The sequence below is a fragment of the Schistocerca americana genome, chromosome 2 (assembly GCF_021461395.2).
Source record: "Schistocerca americana isolate TAMUIC-IGC-003095 chromosome 2, iqSchAmer2.1, whole genome shotgun sequence".
NCBI classification, from domain to species: domain Eukaryota; kingdom Metazoa; phylum Arthropoda; class Insecta; order Orthoptera; family Acrididae; genus Schistocerca; species Schistocerca americana.
In genome coordinates this window covers 282,954,256-282,968,265 of record NC_060120.1, presented here as the reverse complement: position 1 = coordinate 282,968,265, position 14,010 = coordinate 282,954,256, and the positions used below count along the sequence as shown (strand labels likewise).

Genomic DNA, 14,010 nt, shown 5'->3' with positions numbered 1-14,010 from the left:
GTTGCGGTCTGGCAGAGATAAAAAAGTTAGTCGGTGCATACTTAAAAAATTAAAAATGGCGTGGCGAGGATTCGTGACTCTTAGTTTTCGTTTTATTATTTCGATATAGCGGTCTCTATTCCACATCAGGAATCATAAGAAGCAATGAAACTTGCACTCGAAGCAACCCATAAAGCACTTGAACTCTGGTATTGCAAATAACAACCCAATCCCTTCCACCCTGTGTGTTCCTCTGGCAGAAAATCTGGTAAAAGAAGCAGGACGATAGCGTCGGAGATCCTTATAGAGTAAGTGTGTTCAAAATACGGATAAACTCCCTATTTCTTTCGGCGTTTGTTGGCAGAAAAACTTCATAATTATAAATGTATCTGTTCCTAATTTGAATGCGATAAGTAAAATATACTGGCACAGACATTGAACCATTGTTAACCTTGAAAAGAACGCTACAAGTGGGTCGTGTACGAAAGCTGGACTGCTAATAGGGAGACAGAGAAACGGAGTTGATGAGAGAAACGGTCGATAGCAACCTGGATTTATACAGCGTGTCCCAGAAGGAATGGTCACTGTGCAGGGATATGACACCAACGATTATTTGAAGCATAAAACTTGATATGGAAATACGCCCTCTTCCGGATAGTTTCGTAGATAGAGCACATTTAATGTAAATTCTTATTTTCTGTAGTATTCAGTACATTGTCATGGGAAATAGTAAAAATTACAACATGTGGTTTACAAAGTATCATTTGAAAAATACGTATTTTTAATACATTCACATCTAAGCATTACCGTATACGTAAAATTACAGCTGTTGTACAGTTCACAATAATGGTCCGAATATCCCACCGTCAACTCCAATAGATTTGTGCGCTCTTGGGAGAATATGTTATGTTGCATGTCCGAGTGCTTCTGCAAGTTCCGTAACGGGGCCAGCGTCATACATGATGCGACCAAGCAATTCATCCCGCGTATTCACCTTTCGTTAGTACGTCTCAGTCTCCATAATACAGCAAAAACAAAAATCTGATGAAGTAAGGTCTGGCGATCTTGGTGACGACTTAATTCTACTGCCACGACCAAGGCAGCAGTTAGAGTAAGTGCGGTTGAGATGTTCCCTCACATGTCTGTTAAAATCTGGAGGTGCGCCATCCTGCTGTTAAGTCATCACAGTCCGCGTGGCCAAAGGAATACCATCAAGGTGTTCAACAAACGAATTTTACAAGCATGCAAGTAATTCTATACCGTCACTAGCTCTTCTAAAGGGAGTAGACCATCAACATGTTTCCGATCATGCCGCACCATACATACATCGAAAAATCAATTTGGAAATTGGTTTCCACTGCAGCGTGTGGATTTTCCTGCGACGGATGATTATTTCGTGTGTTGTTGATTCCATTCCGTGTAAACGTGGCTTATCAGTGAATGGTATTAATGGAAGCAAATGACGACTCTCATTTAACCAGTGACAAAAATTCAAGTCTTTCTGCGTTGTCGACAATGTGAATTGCGGACACGCTGTATGTGAAACGGATGCAAGGTTTTTTTTTTTTTCGTGTAACGTTCGCCATGCACGTGTTCGTGTAACATTGATATGTACAGCAAGTCGCCTTTTACTTGTAGTACAGCTACGGTGCACCACTTGGATGATATGTTACTGTTCCTGTACAGTTTGTTAAGCTACACACTCAGAAGAAAAATGGGAACATGGAAGAATACCTGTTTCACGCAGCGTGCAGAAAACTATGGTAAACACTGTACGATCGATGATTCACTGTGTCGGAAAGCACTGATTATATTCTTCGACAGTAGCTGGAGCAGCACCGACGCAGAAGCCATAAACATACATCATATCAACATATTGTTCACTAGTGTAGATATATGGTATTCTAGCCAGCGCGTGTACGAATGTAGTTAACCGAAGCTTCTCTCTGATACACTCTCAATCCTCCGCACAACTCCACTCACAGGACATCATGGACAACTGCGCGTACAGTGGGCTTGTTTAATGGCTGGAAGACATCCCTACCAAAGAGGCTGAAAGCAACTTTGGCAGCCTGGCCTAAAATAGAACGTCAAACAGGTTGGATGGGTAAGAAATATACGTGCGCGATACTAGCCCAACAATAAACGTACATTTAATGTTTACTGTTCCAGAAACCATTTGGAGGAAGAGGATTGAGATTAGTTTTTAATGTCCCATCGACAGCGTGGTCATTAGATGTGGAACACAAGATTGGGTTAGAGAAGGATGAGGAAGAAAATCGGCCGTGCCCTTTCAAAGGAACCATCCCAGCATTTGCCTGAAGCGATTTAGGGAAATCATGGAAAACCTAAATCAGGATGACCGGACGCGGTTATGAAGCGTCGTCTTCCCAAATGCGAATCCTAGCGAGGTGGAAACCATTCGGAACAAGGTGTATTTCCTTACGACTTTTTTTGCTTCAAATGATCGTTCCTGTTATATCCTGAAAATTGACCATTCCTTCGGGGACACCCTAAAGAACTAACCACGACTACCAATCATTCACGCATTTGCTGGAGTAGTGACTTGGACATTGACGGCACGTTAAATTGTAAGCGTCCTTCCTTGCAAACAGCAACTCATGCCATCACTGGGTGTAACATTGCAGAGAAGTATGGAAATTAACGCAAGACATTGGCCCGTGGTATGCTGATCCAGCAAACCCGTGTCATTTGCAACTGAAGTTCTAGAAGTAGAAACTTGTTACATCGCCAGGGTCCCAAGTGGCCACAGATGCAATTTTCAAAAAAAATTTGAGGAACAATGTACGCCAAAGTGTAGGCATTCTTTTACTCAAGATCACGAACACTCTCTCTCTCTCTCCGAATGTTATTAATTTTTTCAATGGTACTTTTTCAGTTTATCGTGTACCATTGTATCAGAAGTACCACACATTTACAAGACGGTAAAATAGAGCCGCTGTGCCTTCTGATTCATCCGAACACGACTTCATGCTCTGGTACTGAAATAAATTTACACATAATGAAACTTGTGACCAAATCGAATCGATTTTACGTTAATTCACTTTGACTTTTACGTGGCGACAAATTGCGTACACTTGCATCAGATATTTATAAGTTATTACAAGACGCTTTCGGACTAGTTGGCCCTATTATTTGTTTTGCATGTGCTAATAACTTCTAAATGTCCCGAGTGCAATAAAAAATTTTTTACACTGAACTACGAAAGCTAGTGTTCGGCGTCTTCGTCCAATACACACGAAATCGGACGTTATTTATTATGTTTGGTATAGGCTTTCCATTATAAACTTTAGCTAAATAAAAGTAGAAATCCTTTCGAGCTCTTCACTTTGAACTTGACAGATGATTGTGACCTCAAACAGAACTAATGAGTTATTTGGAAAACAGTTGCTTAAGTATAGAATTTTTTGAGCAAGTCACACAATTTTATAAAGTAAACCTACGTAACGTGTCGTCTTCCAAAATTTCCGAATTCAATGCAGGAGATTGTGGAGTTAAGTGGAATGCGGTCTCGCTGGAAACTGGCAACTCGAGTTGTGCAAGGATGATTGAGTGATTTATATCTGTTCTACATATGGAAAGTGAGTAATGAGCGTGCAAACTACAGCATTGACTTGCACCATGAAATTAAATAGGTATGGTCGTAAAGAATATGAACCCGTCTCCAAAATCAGAGTTCAGCACCATCTCACTCGACAACTGGACGCAACCAGAGACTGAAAAGAGGTTAAATTGTCTGTTAATCCATCATCAAGCGTCGCTGCCGGGAAAGCAGAGTGGTACGGCACGGTGGCCACGCCTAGGTGACGGGTGGACATGTTTATGCTTTGTGCCGCGGTTCCAGTTTCACTGGCAGCATTCCAGCGGCAGCGCTCTCAGCGACACCTGTTGATTCCGCGGCCATTGTTGCGCCACGTATTAACTCCTGGACACGTCCACAGTTCCCGGCGCCTCTGGACAACCCTCTTCCAGACCACTTTCCTGAATACAGTTCAAAAGGACAGATAGGGTGTTCCTATATTTTCCGTAGTTGCAGTCACGTATGTCATTATCATTATGATCTGGTGTCAGAGAACTTGTAAACTAACTTGAGACTATATATGAAATTTGCTAGAAATGAAATGATAATTAAATGGGCACCCTAGCTGCAAACAGGCGGTGATGTACTTCATTGGGGACATGTTGAAAATGTGTGCCCCGACCGGGACTCGAACCCGGGATCTCCTGCTTACATGGCAGACGCTCTATCCATCTGAGCCACCGCGGGCACAGAGGATAGCGCGTCTGCAGGGACTTATCCCTTGCACGCTCCCCGTGAGATCCACATTCCCAACATGTCCACACCATTACATTCGTAGTGCGTCTAATAGATGTTTGCCCATCATACTCATTACTCGTGGCAGATTAATCTACCAAGTCCCGTACGAGTTCGGGCATAGCGTGTGCGTTCGCACAAGAAGGTCAATGGCCGGGAAGCCATATTTTAACTATATATGACGGTAGTATCTGTTCCCGAAAGAACAGTTACCGTGGATGACCATGCAGCTTTGCTAGAAATGAAATGATAATTAAATGGACACCCTAGCTGCCATGTAAGCAGGAGGTCCCAGGTTCGAGTCCAGGTCGGGGCACACATTTTCAACATGTCCCCAATGAAGTACATCACCGCCTGTTTGCAGCTAGGGTGTCCATTTAATTATCATTTCATAACTTGAGACTGATTTTCAATCTTTAGCGAACTGGCACATACATTTTTGTTACGCCCGAAGCCAGCACGAAAACAGCGTGGTAGCACCGATACAATAACCAAGTAAATAATCTCTTCTTCTCATTTTCTAGCTGTGTGTGTGTTCGATGGCATACTCATTGCTGCCCTCAGATCATGGCATCTTGATGCGGCATTTACTAAATGTAGCCTGATAAATGTACAGATAACCGTAAAGGCAGGGGAGAATGCCTGTGTAGACAACGAAATGGAGGCATACATGGACCTGGTTACAAATTACACTGCCCTGTGCGTCACATAATATTTCGTGTTTGGATTTAGCTTTGTTACGATTTTTCATCTTGCTTTTAACAATTATTGTCACATTTGTTGTAATCTTGAAAGCTTATCTGCAGTCGGTGACCGATAAGGTATTAAATTTTGGCTGCTGCACCGTATGAACACGAACCTCGAGATGCAACATGATGTCAAATTGAATTTATGGCTCAAGAGTGGTAACTGCTTAAGAATTCGAATATTTATATTTCGCAATTGTCATTAAGTTATGACGATATCTGAGATTAACGCTGTGCTGCAAATCGACAGATCGTGTGGAAGTGTGGTGGAAAGGCAAAAGCTGTGAATACGAAATCGAAGTGACGAAACCAACGATTTGTTTATCATTGCTGCATAGCTTATTAAGAACTCTTTTGGCGTTTATGCGCTTCGTTTTGTGCTATCTTCCCAAGCATTAGCCTCAGATGGCTTTCTATATTTCAGCTTTATGAGCTAATGTTTTACTACTACATCTACCTGAGTATTCTCCTAATGGTTTCTTAATTTTATTTGATAGAGAGAGATTGCCAGATCCGTGACGGTGAATAATGAAATCTGTTATGATGATGTATTTTCGTCGCCACGGCTACCGCACTGCAAACAAACAACACTAATTGTCAGAAGATAGAGTGAAATTAATTGGGAGTACGAAACTGAATATTCTTAACCCGAGTCCTTGCGTACGACCTGTTTCTTCATCCTCTCAGCTTCTTGTCGCCGTTATTGAGTCTCTCTGTTATCGCTCCTCCATATTTCCTAATTTCGTTTCATTTAATTTTTATGTTGTTTTGTAACGATTTGAATCGGTCATGCAAGCGCATTTTCTAAACTGCTGTTAAAAGTTTGCATTCGTTTTGGCTGAGAAGCTTTTTATTTTGCTGAATAACTTAGTAAGGACGTACGCTAATAACATCTCTTCAAAGCGACGATAGTCAGTCTCACTGAACGTATTACAATAAGAACCACTGTCATTACCGAATTACGGGTTCAGTATCATTAGGCTACATTGTATGCACACTTTGTTTGTGATAGGCGTGTGACTACCGGTCCAATAGCACTTATCACACTGCATTCTTCGAAATTTGGATTCCATGAGCAAGTTTAGGGGTGCTTCGTGATAATCGTAAGTTTCTCTCCAAGGGGATAATTTTTTTTCCATTAGGATGACACATATTCCGAAACTTGACCATCTACTGTACATCCGTACGGATTTCGGAGCACTTTATCATACCTCTTCAGACATTCAGTGCATTACGAATAACGCTCCATCTTCGACAACCACCCATGAACTGTAAATAGTGGTAGACTGCATTGTGGACATATTACGAGGGTAAGTAAATTATTATCCGCAAAGTAGTTATAAAATTTTATTGTAATCAAATAGGAAACTTACAAGAATATCATTTTTCGATATAGTCTCCGTGCGTTTCAACGCACTTGGTCCATCGTTGTACAAGCTTCCTGATGCCCTCATAAAAGAAGGTTCTCGGTTGAGCTGCGAGCCAGGAATGCACCGCGTCTTTCATTGCTTCGTCCGAGGCATATCGACGGCCTCATAATACCTGTTTGAGTGGACCAAACAAGTGATAGTCAGAAGGGGCAAGATCGAGACTATATGGAGGATGATCCAGTACTTCAAATTGGAGCTTCTGGAGCGTTTCAGCAATGTGGGCAGCAGTATGCGGACGGGCATTGTTGTGCAACAACACAACACCTTTTGACAGCAATCCTCGGCGTTTGCTTCGAACTACAGTCTTTAACCTGGCAGTAAGCATCTCACTGTTTATTGTTGTGCCCTTTACCCCATAATGTTCCAGTACTGGACCCTGTGCGTCCCAAAAAACCATAAGCATCAGTTTCCCTGCCGACGGTTGGGTTTGAACTTTTTCTTGCACGCCGAATTTGGATGTTTCCATTCCATACTCTGCCGTTTACTCTCCGGCTCGTAATGATGGATCCATGTTTCGTCACCAGTAATGATCCTGTCTAAGAAGTTGTCCCCTTCGTAACCCTATCGATCAAAATGTTTTTGCGTGTTGGTTTATGCAACTGTGTGGGTTGCTTTGGGATCCCTCTTGCACAAACTTTATAAAACCCAAGTCTGTTGTGGATGATTTCGTAGGCAGGATGTGCCACATCGTCAGTAGTTAATCGTCTGTCTAAGAGAATCTTTTCACGTCAACGCTCAATGGTTTTTTCATTTGTGGCGGTAAACGGTCATCCGGCTCCTTCATCGTGCGAAACACTTGTGCGACCATTTCAGAATTTCTCAATCCATTCGTAGAGACTCCGTTGTGGCAAAACACTGTTCCCGTACTGTACTACCGAAAGTCTTCGATGAATTTCGGAAACGAAACTAACTTAGCAGCTTGAAAATTGTGAAGATGTAACAACAAATAAACAAAGCATGCGTCATCAACGTGAAACGACAGTACTACGAAAATATAACTAAATTGCGGATAATAATTGACTTACCCTTGTAAAAACAACTGTGTATTGTTTTCAAAGGCAGCACCATCAGTGTCAGTGCGGCGGTCAACCGTTTGTCATTAAACATAGGCACGTGTCTCCGACGCATTGCTTATTCAATATTTCGTCATGTCTGAAGTATTCATTTCTGACCATATGTTCTTTTTCTCAAATTGCGCAGTTTAGGTAGCTGTGCTATCTATATAGCTCAGACGGCCAAAGGTTTGTGACTTCTCATATAAAAAGGGCTTCCCAAAATAACATATACACTCTTTGAAATTGAATCTCTCTTAAATTAGAGCAGCTAGAAATAATTTTTTGTGGGTAATAATTCAGAATTTGGAGTACAGGCAGACGTCGAACCGAACAGACACACAAGCAGCGGCAGCAGAGCAGCAGTTGTCTAATATACAGCAGTTTCGTTTAGTTCCCGGGTGCATATCCTTTTGTAAGGCGGCTACCTAGCGTCATTTTCCCGCAGTCAGAACGCAACGTCACGCCATTAAAGGTACGTTGTCCAAGACGCGGCGCACACTAGCGACTGCGACGGGTCGCTACGCGACGTCAGAAGTTGCCTGCTGGCGCATGCGCAGTTCGAGTTCGGGATGCGACGCGCGACTGTTGCGGCATCTGCCGCAGCACTGTACCAGTGAGCAGTGTTGCGACGGAAGTCGGACGACACAAAGACGCACGGCTGCCAGAAAGATGTCGAGTCAGTCAAGGAAAACTGAAATGAGGCACTCACAGGATGTGATGATCTGTGAGCTGGCCTCGCAACGTCCTTGCCTTTGCGATTTGAAGAACCCTAAATATAGGGACACTTTGTTCAGAGACAGAATTTGGGAAGAAATTGGTGCACAGTTGAAACTGGCAAGTGAGTGAAATATATATTATTTTCCCATTAATGCAAATTTTTCAGTCCTGTTACGAAAATCAGTATAATCCATGCAGATGTAGAATTAGAATGATGAAAATGAGCTTGCAGGTCAATTTTCGGATTACTCTTTGTTTTGTGACGATAAAAATTGAAAACGGCAAGCACATTATAAAATGAACAATCGAAAGTTCAACGAGAAAGTTACATTTTACAATACCTTCACTTTGAAAGTAAACGGTAGATTGGTGTCTTGTTGATATCTTCCAGTTGTGAAAAACCACCAGCAGGTCGTTGTACAGCTTTCTGTAATCAATTTCGCTCTGTTGAAAAACGTAAATTTTTGACATTTGTTGGTTTTGTTAGGACGTCTACTTCTACTTGGGTATCGTCGTCCAGGTTCATAAGAAAATACTAGAGGTGAGTAATTTATCCTCTTCCCAAGAATGAGAAGAAAATATATTGAAGGCAGCATGTCTTTACTTTTAAGAAACCTACATTTCGTGGCATTTTAAATGAAATTGTCAAGAGCATATGTAGAAATATTAGTAACTCATACCGGAGAAATATATGACATAAAATGGTTTCATTAGGTCCGAATGTGTCAGCGAAACAAAACAAATGCATTCTCTATCGTGTGATAACCACATGATTCACGTTGCGCGTCGACAGAACTGGCGGCTAGTCGCGACCGTCCCGGAGATATATGAGCCCAAATCTCGGAAACGGAGATCGATATCATTCTGATCTCAACTTTAAAAATAATTTCGATATGTTAGCTTCGTTTCATCGGCAACGATGTATGACCTAATGTGAACCATACGCAAAGTAGCCAGTGACCACATTTTTCACTGTACACAATTCAAATTTTATGCAGTACGTTACTTGTAAATTAAGTATCGGAATAACTGTGACGAATATCGGAAAAATAGACACCTCATTATCAAGCTGTGATGTGAAACTGTAAGATACGCAAACATCAATTTTTTGTGCCTTTTAATTTCCTCACAATCGATAGAGAAGTAATATACAGCGAAAAAAACACGCAAAACCGGAAGAGATACTTTTCAATTTTTTAAAGTAAAAGGAGCATCTGTATCGAAAAACTAACTCTGGGAGCCGATGTAAGTTTGTTCCATTAACATACAGTATTTTTTACAGCAAGAAAATAGGAATTCTTATTTTTCTTATGTATTTGAATCCGCCGCCGCCGACCAGAGCTTGGGAAACAGCAACGACTCCTGTCGTGTTGCGGCCTTGTCGCCGTCTGCCAGGGTGGGAAAAGAGAAGGGGGCAGCGTCGCAGTCGCAGCCAACTGTCGCGTCTTGCACAACATAGCTTTAGTCTCGTGCTGGTACACAGTATATAGTTCCGATCAGTGCATTCTAGTTTGCACACTTATCTCGTGCAGTAACTTTCGGGTAAGCAGAGTTTCTAGTAACAGGTAACTGTAGATACATCCGATTCAGCAGATAATTTTATTTCTGTTTAAGAGCTTGTCGTCTCAGACGTAGTGAGCACTTTTTAGTGTTTCTTTATTCTCCTCGTTATATTTTGCGTACATTCCAAACTCAGTAGCTCCATTTGAGATATTATACCTATTTCTACACACTACGATATGGCTGGGGACTGTGTTGTGAGCGGACACAAGGAGAAGTCGCTGCTGTCGTAAACAGCTGGAATCAGCGTTGGCTACCGTCGACATGCTTCTGGCTAATGCCCGAAGTTGCGGCTCTGGTGACGAGACCTGACTCCTTTGTTGCCGTTGGAATCCCCTGGTAACACGGGTGTCGCTGGCCCTTCTGATACGCAACATCTGACAGGTCCGTCCTTACTCGTGAGTGGGTGGCAGACAGTGATGGGTTCACGTGTCACTGGGCGGAAGGCGAAAGAGCGAGCAGGTCGCACACGGCTGGCTCTTTACGCCTTAGCAACAGGTAAGAGGTGCTACCAAGTGTTGATGATGATTCTGAGCCATCACGGGATGCCTCTCCTGTTGGGCCAGTGCCCAATTCTCCTGCCCAGTCTGGACAGAGGAAGCTCCAATGTTATGATGGAATGATGAAGCCCCTCAGGGACATAGCAGGCAAGGCGGGGAAGAATGCCAGTGCGCATTCAGTATGTTTGCCCGGGAGTCTCGTCCGTGATGTGGAAGAGGCCCTGCCGGCGGCTGTTGAGCCCACTGGGTGCATCTGGCTGCATATAGTGGCACATGTCGCCACGAATGTCACCTTCTACTTGATTCTGAGGGCATCCTCGGCTCCTTCAGGCGGATGACTGGTTTGGTGAAGGCAACTAGCATCGCATGCGGGGTGCAGGCTACGCTGTCTATTAGTAACATCATACCCTGAGTTGATCGCGGTCCTCTGGTTTGGAGCAGAGTGGAAGCTCTAAACCAGAGGCTCAGACGACTCTTGAGACGGTATCGGATGCGAATTTCTCGACCTCCGCTATCTGGAGCAGAATTGTAGGGTTCCCCTTAACAGGACAGGCGTGCACTACACGCAGGAAGTATTAGGAACAGAAAGTTGATTGAGACCAGACTTAATGACAACGAAATCCTAAGTTCAAATTGGAATATTTATCGTAAGGATAGGTTAGTTGCCAATGGTGGCGACGTGTTTATTGCAGTAAAGAGTTCGATAAAATCTAGCGAGGTTATCACGGATTTCGATTGGTGAATTGATCTGGGTGAAGTTAAGTATCAAAGATCAGTCAAAAATATTAATTGGATGCTTTTATAGACTGTATTAGGAGCTCTGGTGGGCCGGCCGCGGTGGCCGAGCGGTTCTAGGCGCTTCAGTCCGGAACCACGCCGCTGCTACGGTCGCAGGTTCGAATCCTGCCTCGGGCATGTATGTGTGTGATGTCCTCAGATTAGTTAGGTTTAAGTAATTCTAAGTCTAGGGGACTGATGACATCAGATGTTAAGTCCCATAGTGCTTAGAGCCATTTGAAGCTCTGATAGTATAGTGCCTCAGACAGAACTCGCAGAATATCGTTAGTAATTTTTCTGACCAAGCCGTTGCAATAGGGGATGATTTCAGCTTGTCAGATATAGATTGGGTGCTATCAAACTGGTGTCAGAGACAGGGATTCATGTGTTCTGGGTATCTTATCCGAAAATTACTTTGAGCAGATAGTTAGAGAACCAACTCGTGAGGGTAACGTCTTACTTAGAGCAAATAGATAGAGAACCAATTCGTGAGGGTAACGTTGGTTGGTTGATTTGGGGGAGGGGACCAAACAGCAAGGTCATCAGTCCCATCGGATTAAGGAAGGGCGGGGAAGGAAATCGGCCGTGCCCTTTCAAAGGAACCATCCTGGCACTTGCCTGAAGCGATGTAGGGAAATGACGGAAAACCTAAATCAGGATGGCCGAACACGTGTTTGAACCGTCGTCCTCCCGAATGCGAGTCCAGTGTGCTAACCACTGCGCCACCTCGCTCGAGGAGGGTAATGTTTTAGACCTCCTGGCAACAAACAGTCCTGAACTTACCGTATCAGTGATTATAAGGTTGTGATATCATCTATGACAGATGATCTGACAAAGAACGTTAAGAAATGTAGGAAGATATTTTTGTTTAGCAAGAGTGACAGGATACAAATTTTAGAGTATGCCCTAGACAGTTATTTTCCAGGTAAGGTCATAAGGGATGGGAAGACCCACCATGGTTTAATAGCCCTGTTACGAAACTGCTGCGTAAACAAAGAGAACTTCATCTCAGGTTGAAGAGAAGTAACAACCTAGCTGACAAACAAAAGCTGAAAGAAGCGAAAATTAGAGTAAGGAGAGAAATGAGAGAAGCGTTCAAAAACTACGAAAGTAAAACTTTCTCAATCCATCTGAGTAAAACCCCTAAGAGGTTCGTCTATTCATTCACTCAGTGACCATACTGGCTCCGAAACGGAATCTAACAGAGAGAGAGAGAGAGAGAGAGAGGGTCGAAGTATTGAATTCGGTCTTCCGAAATTGATTCACCACGGAAGATAGGGTCCCTCCTATCAATCGTCGTACGAACATCGAAATGGCAGATTTGAGATAACAGATCGCGGAATAGAGAAATAACTGCACTCGCTTAGTAGTTGGAAGGCCTCAGGACCAGATGAGATGCCTGTTGGATGCTATAAAGATAAATCGAAGCACATGGTCCTCTTTTAGCAGTAATTTATCGTACATCGGTTGAGTAACGAATTGTACCTAGCGACTGGAAGAAAGGACAGATGCACACAATTGTGGATCTATATCGTTGACGCCAATTTATTGTAGAATGATGGAACTCGTTTTATGCTTAAGAAGTATGACGTTCTTGGAGAAGGAAAATCTCATGTACAAAAATCAACATGAATTCTGCAAAGAGAGATCCTGCGAAACTCAGCTCGCTCTGTTCCTCCGTTGAGATCCACGGCACCGTAGACAATGGCGCTCTGATTGGTACCGTGTTCCTTGACTGCAGGAAAGCATTGACACCATCCCGCACTGCCGTTTAGTGAAAAAAATGCGAACTTCTCGAATATCGGAGCACATTTGCAACTGATTTCAAGACTTCCTTGCAGAGAGAACTCTACACGTCGGTCTCAACGCAACAAAATCGACAGATGTAAAGGTAATTTCCGGAGTACCCCAAGGAAGCGTCGTAGGACCGTTAGTGTTTACAATATATATAAGTGATCTAGTAGGAAACATCGGATGTTCTGTAAGGCTGTTCGCAGATGATGCTGTTGTCCATAATTTAGGGCTCAATTAATGGTACAAAAAGTACCCTCAGCTACACACTATTACGTAGCTTGCTGAGTATGATGTAGATGAAGGCGGTGAAAAACCTAGAACTCTTCCATTTGTTGCAATATGGGAAGCAAAAATTGTGAAATAGTTTGAGAATCGAAATGGATGCTTAAGTGTTAGGGGGAAAAAAACCTCAGCATGTGAGTGAGAGTCGACGCCTTGAATAGAATTTGGATCACCACCACCTTCACGGTTAACAGTTACGAAAATCCGAGACAAGTCTGAAGTCGGTGGAACGGTACACTGTGAGAAGAAGGGATTTAGCGGAAGAAATACATGTTCAGCACACAACAAAAGTGTTGAAGGAATTCGGCGTACACAGACTCCTCGAAAAACTCTTTGCGAGACAGGGTTCAGGAAAGCCAGGGTCCACAGAATTTTGTGGACTCAGATATAGAAGTCTTATATCCTGACACTTCTCCCTGTTCCGAACGAGAATGATGCTTACAGGCGAACTGAATTTTGTGAGTAGTTTATCAACATGTATGAAGACGATGAACGTTTCCAGTGTCCAGTTCGTTGGACGGATGAAACTACCTTTGAACCTAATGAAACATTTACCCGCCATATAGCGAGTTCTAGTCTAACAAAAAACGATTCGTAGTTAAAGAATGACATGTTAATCTACCAGGAATTGCAGTTTGATGTGGTCTTTCGTGTATAGGGTCAGTCGAGCCATACTTGCTTGAAGACACAGTCACAGGTGACTCTTACCTCTAAATGTTGCACATAATAACTCCTTACCTTAACGACGTTTTTAACAATGAAGATTATTACTTTCCCCAAGATGTAGCACCACTTGATGCGAGGGAATTTTGTAATCATATACAGTATTCATTA

The 14,010-nt window shown here is 42.9% G+C and overlaps 1 protein-coding gene and 1 non-coding gene across 2 annotated transcripts in view; one reads left to right on the top strand and one right to left on the bottom strand.

Moving 5' to 3' along the window:
* The window catches only part of LOC124593962 (protein pangolin, isoforms A/H/I/S-like), a 251,504-nt gene that overhangs the window by 189,514 nt on the left and 47,980 nt on the right, over positions 1–14,010 (top strand). The window lies entirely within an intron of this gene.
* Positions 4,194–4,268, bottom strand: Trnat-ugu. The gene has a single exon. It is a non-coding gene; the product is annotated as a tRNA-Thr (tRNA).